Raw genomic sequence first — 8273 nt, 5'->3', positions numbered from 1 at the left:
ATTTTTTTTCCCCTTTCTTTCTGTTTGTTTTTTTTTTCTTTGTGTGTAAAATCACATGCATATGTGTGGGGGGAAAAAATCAACCTAAGGTGACATTTCTCAGGAGCCATCCACCTTGTGTTTTGAGACAAGGTCTCCAATTCGTGGAGGCCAGCTGGCTAACAAGTCCTGGGGATTTGCAAGTCAAACACTTTCCTAATGGCATCTCCCCAGCCCAGATTTCCTAATCCACAGCCTTGCTGGCATAGCTCAATTTTGCAGTGATGTAATCTGAGTGCTTGGAGCTTTGTTACTAGCCCTGGTAGGCTGGCTTTCCAGAATCCTTTCGGAGCACCCTTGATCTAGGCTTGCTTATGGTCTTTTGATTTTCTTTTGTTTTGTTTTGTTTTGAAAACAAAAGCTTTCTTTCTTTCTTTCTTTCTTTCTTTCTTTCTTTCTTTCTTTCTTTCTTTTTTCTTTTTTCTTTTTTCTTTTTTCTTATTTCTTTTTTCTTTTTTCTTTTTTCTTTTTTGAAAAGAAAAGCTAGGCTGACTGCAGAGGCCTGGAAGCAGCATGGCCTGGTAAGTGGTCTGCTCTGGAGGAATTGTCAAGTTCAGATTCCAGCCTCACTGCTCATTGACTATGCTCTTTTGAGAATGACTCAACTCATTCCTCATGCACAGGTTCCTTTATCTGTAGGATAAGACTTACAATATCTTGCTCTGGGAACTTTTTTCTTCTAAGATGAAATGAGATAGAACTGTAAGTGTGTGGACTATTGCCTCTCCCACAGTAAGTATCCATGCCAGGCTGTACCATTTCATCATCAACGGCAGGAAACTGCTAGGATTAGATATGGTGTCTTAAAGGCAACAGGGTAAGGGACGACGGGATCTGTAAGATAGACGTAACAGCTTGGTGAAGGGAAAATAAGGAAGTGAGTGCTTGTAGGCTAGCTGACTTAATGAATGAGGCACAATAGCAAAGTATATGGAGTGAGGGGAGGCAGTGTAACCATGTAGAAATACCTAGGGGGAAACAGGGTGCCTGTTTGGTCTGTTCTGCTGGGTTTTGAGGCAGTTGGAATACAGGAATATTACAGATGGTGAAAACTATGGAAGGACACTTGGGGTAAATGTAGGAGAAATAAGGGCAAGGGAAAGATGTAGTCCACCTTCTTCTTCTCTGCTCTTTGGTCATGCCCACTTGACAAACCACAACAGGACTGAGAAGCAGCAGGGGGAGCAGCAGCCTCCCAGGACTCTGGCATTTCTGTACTCTCTAAAGAGTCCCCAGAATTCCAAGCATGAACTACCTCCAGGTGGCAGAATCACACCCTTGCCAGAGCACCAGACAAATCACAGGCAGCTGCTGTGGATACTCTGAAGCAGCCCCATATTCAACACCTGGGATTAAAACAAACACATATGCACATAACATAGATAAGAGCAAGGGAAAGACATAGCATGTGTCCATGTGTCTTCTCAAATAGAGAATATAGGTTTAAACATATGATGTGAAAGCTATGTGAGTGGAGGGGTGGCATGCTACTGGGATTAAAGGAGGGAGAACAAGAGGCTAGAGGGAGGGGAGAAGGCGAATAAATGTAAGCTTATTACACTGTAACTCACGGCTGATTTACACATATGAAATTCTCATAATTAAGCCATTATTTTGTATTCTAATTAAAATAAAGGGGTGGGACCAGGTTGGACATAATTCTGCGCCCAGGCGATTGGTTACTGATCTATGGAGATAATAATGGAAAGAGGGGAAAGGCTCGTTAAAGAGAGTTTTATGGGAGAGAATGAGCCTAATAAACTTGTGGGTGGAGGGCATGAGAATGAGGAAGTAGTCAGGTAGGAAAGAAACAGGCCATTACATGAAGCATTAAAAAGTCAACAAGCCACTTCCCTCTCCCTGGCAGCCTTATAGATATCATTTAAGTGCATGGCCAGAGTAAACGGTTACCCAGGTGGCACACACACACACACACACACACACACACCCCTCCGGATTCTGTGATTCATGCAGGAGGAAGTAGCTGACTTTGATAGTCTCAGCTCAGACACTCTTGGCTTGATCTCCAAACCAAAGCACCTTATACCTAGAGAAAGGTGAGGCTGGACCCACGGGCCTGTGGGAGGTAAGACGTAGGAAGATATTTCCACACTGTGATTAGGGAAAAGTTTGGGGGTGAAAACGGAGCTGTTCACCATTCGTCAAACCGTGTGTAATTTCTTCTGGTCACTATGCTAATTTCAGGGGCTCACCCGAGGGTGCGTTTTTAGAGAAACCTAGATAAGGGAGTGAGGTATCAGCTGTCCAGACCTTAGCACTTCATTAAAACTGACCAGTTCATAGATAAGGACAGTGATCCCATCATACCCTGGGAACCTCTGGTGTGCGAATGTAAGAAACAGCAAAACGAACAACAGAGCGTGCTGAAAGTGTTCCAGGGATTTATACCATGAACCATTCCAACTCACTTGCCCTTTGGCGTAGTATCTTTATTTGCTAGTATTTAAACAATTCCCCCAGAGATTATTGTTTAAAACGTAACCAGTAAATCATAGCCTTTTGACTCTCATAGTCCCGTTCTCCTTTTAGTAGAACTTCAAACCTATAGAGACATAGGCTCTACAGGTACAGGACAGATTGACTGCACAGTGAAGGACTTCCGAGCATATGTTAAATGTGAAATGGACAAGCTGGTGTCCCCTCAGGCTGGTCGGCTGGCCTTGATAGTTGATGTTGAGGTGAATTCCAATCTCAACTCTAGGTGGCAGTTTACTCCACCGTTTCTTAAGCTGTTTAGACAGGCAATAGATTCATTCACAGTTTTTTTCCATGAATGCATAATTTTGTGTAAAAATTAGTTCCTGGCTCTTGAGATCTGTTAAAAATAGATCTGATTTTCAGAATAAAATCATGGCTCACGGTACAGGTTTTCCATGCATCTTGCCATTCTTGATTTCATCGACTGAATAGGATAAAGCAGAAAAGAACAGACAGAGATGAAGGTTTTAACTATCTTTTTTTTTTTTTTTTTTTTTTTTTTTTTTAAGAATGTAATCCGCTTTAGCATGGCAATAGTTCTCTGTCAAAGTTGTGCTCCCATCATGCAGAAGAGAACTCATTCTGAATGATCCATCCGTGAATATGTAATGTTCACAAAATCAAGGTTGTGCAGTACTCTTAGTGTTCTGAGACTACTTAGAATATAGACTTAATTGACGGAAAACTGTTTGACAAACAGACAAACCAAGATGAGGATTACATATACCTGTGTTTCTTTGCATCTTTTTCTTACCTACATAGTCAAAGTTAAGAGTTTAGATAGCGAAGACTCAAGAGTGTTGCTACAGCTTTCAAAACAATGCTCCCTCACAGCGCTTGCACCTAAACACACTGGCATGGGATGTACTGTTTTATTTTTATAAGGGACTTAAAAATAGGATATGCAAGAAGATAACTCTTTAGCACCTTTAGGAGAAAATGCAAGCAGGGCACACCAGGCTCCTGAGTGCACTCAGAAATCAGAACACTGAATTCTGAAGTAGCACAAATAGCCTGTACCTGGCCCACGGGTGAGCCTGCACTCTCCACATCTTAATTTATGTGCTCATCCACATAGAGACCCTGGTGGTATAAACATTCCCTATCCAATACAAGGTAATAGGATAGATAACCAACACGGTCTCTAGGCTTCCATTCTATAAGTAGTTGTTTACATGAATAAAGCAGACAACGTTCCCTAAACCTGTCTCTGGACAGGTTCATCTCCGTGCCCTTTACCAACCCATGGGCAACGTGGTCTGGTCCCAAGAGCCCCAGGAATGCCGGCAAAGTAGTTACCACAAGAACTTTTCACTTCAGACTTCTTTCATTTTTAGTATCAGCAGAAGAAAAAACAAATGCATAAAGGATTTAAACTTTGCCTCAAAGATAGGATTTCTTTAAAAAGAAGCTAAAAATACAGCCCTGTGTCTTTTGAGTGAGAAACAAGATTATGTGTGTGCACTGCGCCTGGTACATGGTACCCCGCAGCTCTTACAGTTCTGCATTTTATAAACGGTCCAACGGGAACCCCAAAGACCCTGGCTAATGGGTCAAACTCCTAAGAAGCTGTTATTTGGAATTCGCTTGCTTGGGCTTGTCCTATTCCTATGCCCTCCTCCATTTTTAGGAACACTAAGAAAGCTGTACATCAGAGGGCACCATCATTTGAATGAAGAGACATCCTACAGGATGAGAGAAAAATATGTACAAGCAAGACACCTGCCAGAGGATTATTACCTAGAATATACAAAAAACTGAGAAAGCCCTATTCATCAACAAAACTAAACTTTCCGTTTAGATCATTAGCAGAACTAAACAGAAAGTTCTCAAGAGATGAAACACAAATGACTGAGGAGCACTTTTTAAAATGTTCAACATTCTTATGTGTTACCTTACCTAGATGCTGTCATGGATGCAGAAAAGGGGAACACTTATTCACTGCTGGTGGGAGTGCAAACTGTTGTAGCCACTATGGAAATCAATGAGAAGATTTCTCAAAAAGCTGAAAGTAGATCTATCATGTGATCAAGCTATACACTCTTAGGTATACAACCAAAAGACTCTTTACCCATGTCCACTGCTGCTTTTTTCACTCTAACTGTACTTTTTTGATACTTTATTGGGTTCTTTTCCCTACCACCCTTCTCCCCTCTAATCTCTTCCTTCACCCCAACACTAGGTAGGTGAGAAAGCAGGTTAGAGGGGGAAGGAGGCATCAGGCTTGTTAAACTACTTCCTGCTGATTAGTGTCCTGTTCCTTGGGGCAAGTCCGGGTCTTCACTGTCAGGATATCCTCTTCTCTGCTCTTTGGTCACACCCACTTGACAAACCACAACAGGACTGAGAAGCAGCAGGGGGAGCAGCAGCCTCCCAGGACTCTGGCATTTCTGTACTCTCTAAAGAGTCCCCAGAATTCCAAGCATGAACTACCTCCAGTTGGCAGAATCACACCCTTGCCAGAGCACCAGACAAATCACAGGTAGCTGCTGTGGATACTCTGAAGCAGCCCCATATTCCATGCCTGGGATTAAAACAAAAACATATGCACATAACATAACAGGGCTTTTAAAAGAAACCAAAATTCTCACTGCAACTCACAATGTATAGGAGATGGAGATAGTGTAGATGTCCATCAATTGATGAATACATCAAGAAAATGTGATACATTTACGCAATGGAATATTATTCAGCTATTAAAATGGAATTATGAAAGTCACAGGCAAATTAATGGAGCTGGAAAGTGTCATTCTGAGTGAAGTAATCCAGACCCAGAAGGATAAACATTATGTGTTTTTCTCTCATTTGTGGATATTGACTTCAGACATGTGTTTTTCATTTGGAATATTCATAGAGGTCAAGAAGTTAGTAAGGGGCTTTGTATGTGGGTCGTCTTAGGAAGAGAGAACACACTAGTATTAAAGGTTAAACAGGAATAATAGAGCAGGAAGGGAGAAATTAGGTGGGGCCTGGAAGGACAGCAGAAAGTAGGAAATATGTCAAGGGATAATTAACACTGAAGACATTCCTAAAAAGTCAAATGGAAACGTATAACTGAAAAAGATTCCTAAAATATATACATACGTATACAAAGAGCTTAAATGGAGTTACCCTAAAATGAGGCAACAATGCTCCTACTAGATAAGACAGATTAACAAATAACTAAGCCAATGCAAGGGATTGCTTGCCTCTTTTGGAGTTGGCCACTGAGGGTCTCTAGATTCCTCCAAAAATTATAAGCCATGGTAGCCTATAGAGGCTATAATTATAGCCTCCAGAACTTGATGCTAAGACCCTAATGTTGAAGACACCACATACTTACATCACAGAACACCGAGAAATCAAGCTTGATACCCACCTGGAAACTTCATATTTACTGGCTAGTTTTCATAATGTTGGAAGGTGCTATACGTGTTACCAGAGGAGGAAACTAATCACCACTCTTCCTAGCTGTGGAGCTTACAAACTACAACAATGACCTGCTTGGCAGACATTCCCACTGGTGCAACAGTGGCAAGAATGTTGTGGGAATAATTAACGACTTACTGATTGGACTTTAAGCACTCTTTACAAGATGAATCTTATCTCTGGTACCAATTTAAAGCCAAGAACCTATGGCTAGATAAGCACTAGACCCTAGGGGAAAAGCTATTATATTACTCTGCTAAATGGGCAGAGTGTCAATGACAACTATAGTGATCAATGCATCTATAAAACCCCACCAGAAGAGATTTTATTTTGTAGTAAACAGCAATTAACACGGAGACTCACCACTGAGTCTCACATCCTTTCTTTCAAAGGCTCAGGCATCATTTTGGAAGAGGGTTCAGGAACATTGTGAGAGCTGGAGATACAGGATGGTTACAAGAAAAATGTAGGTGTTTTCTGGGCTCAGCAGGTCAATTGAATTTGTGAAGTTATGGCAGTTCAGACAACTGACTAAGACCTACAATAGTAAGTGTGAGGACATGGCACCAGCTCCCACCTCTAATCGAGGAGCTATTGGGATTTGATAGTTGCCAGAAGATGAAGACAAATTTTCTTTAAGGGTGGGACCCTGGTGGAAGACCACACAGTCCCAGAGGCATATAGGCAACACCAACTGTGCTGGACGGGGGCAGAAGACTACAAAGCTGAGTGGGTAGGGAAATAGGGGTGGATTGAGGCAGAGTTGGAGGAAGAGGGGAATATGATGAAAATTCATTGTACAAAAATCTCAAAGAACTAATTTAAAAACTGAGAAGACAATGAAATGAGGAGTTAGACACCCCCCCCCCCAGCCCCAGGCAGGGCAACAGTGAGAGTAGGATTCTAGGACAGGACGTAGGCACTAGGGTATGAAGTTTGGACAACTGGAAAAGACTGAAGTTCAGTGCTGAATGGCCAAGGAGAAAACCCAGAAACCATCTGAGAAAGCCTATAAAACAGCAGGCAGACGGAGCACCAGAGGTGGTGTACTAAGGAATACTTAGGAATTGAACCCAATAGGGGGGCTTTTGCGGACATTTGGAGTTTTCAGCCTGTCTTAGCTGTTGCCCGAGGCACACTGGCTGGACAGCTCTCCTGGGATCCTTATGAGGACTTGTTACAAGCTGTCTTACACGTTCTTCTCTCCAACTCTAAGGAGCTTCTTCTAGCCCTTCCTGCTTCTATTCCTCTTTAAGGATATCAGCTGTCTCTTAATACCTCCACTATTATCCAACTGTCCACCACCCTTGTTCTCTATGAAGCACCTCACAGTGAATGACAAGTCTCTCAGCAGCACCTTTAAAGGATCTTCCATCATTCCTGACTGCAGACTCTCAACTCTGGGCCAATTTCACAATTTGTCTGTTGCTTTTTTTTTTTTTTTCCTTCCAGTTAAAACCACAGCTGCAAACTATTTCCTGACATTATAGCATGAGCCCATTCCAAATGTAACTCGCTAGTCTCATTTGGCCTGTCAGGACTGTTTTGTGTTTAAATTTTTAAAACTCTCTCTCTCTCTCCCTCATACAGATATATATCCTGTTATATCTGTATGCTACCTGTATGTACATGACTTCAATTTTGAGCACTTGGCATTGGGTCATCAGTTGGAAGACTCATCCCTTCAAAAGACTGTTTCCCCTACCCACTCTTGAGAATTCTTGGTTGCCTGTAGGGTTGTGGGTTCTAGAGTTGAGGTCTGGAGAGCTTTCCCGCTTCCATGTGAGCATTCCCAATGGTGTCATCATGGTTCCTTTGCTTCAACTGATACATCTACAGCACAATTCCTGCACGTAAGGCTCAGGTTTCATTGTGGAAGGGAGCAGGGGGCAAAAGATTTTAAGATCTAGGGAACAGGAGGTTTGCTGTGAGATTGCGTCTCCTAGAAATGTCAGGGGCTATACCCACGAAGTCTCGTCAACAGGGCTCAACAAGGCCCTCTGTCTGTTGACCTTCTCTCCCTGCTAGCTCTTTCCTCATGGGCTCCAAAGACGATCAACTCTTCAACTGCTTGGACTCTTCATTTTCATAGCCAAGCTTCATGGCAGAGTGTTAAGCACCTCTCATGTCAACCCTTGTAATAGTGAGGTCCATGAGGCTAGAACACATATCTGTTCTGTCTGATGCTCTGCCAACTCGCCCTTCCACACTAAGCACAATGCCCAGTGCAACAGGCATTCGTTATAGTCTTCCAGAGTTATTGAAGAGATGCATGTATGGGGTAAAAAAAAAAAAGTAATTTGCGGGGCCGGAGAGATGGCTCAGCA

Source organism: Mus pahari, chromosome 7, assembly GCF_900095145.1.
Source record: "Mus pahari chromosome 7, PAHARI_EIJ_v1.1, whole genome shotgun sequence".
Lineage (NCBI taxonomy): Eukaryota > Metazoa > Chordata > Mammalia > Rodentia > Muridae > Mus > Mus pahari.
The sequence above is the reverse complement of the archived record's forward strand: the minus strand, read 5'-3'. Positions refer to the sequence as shown.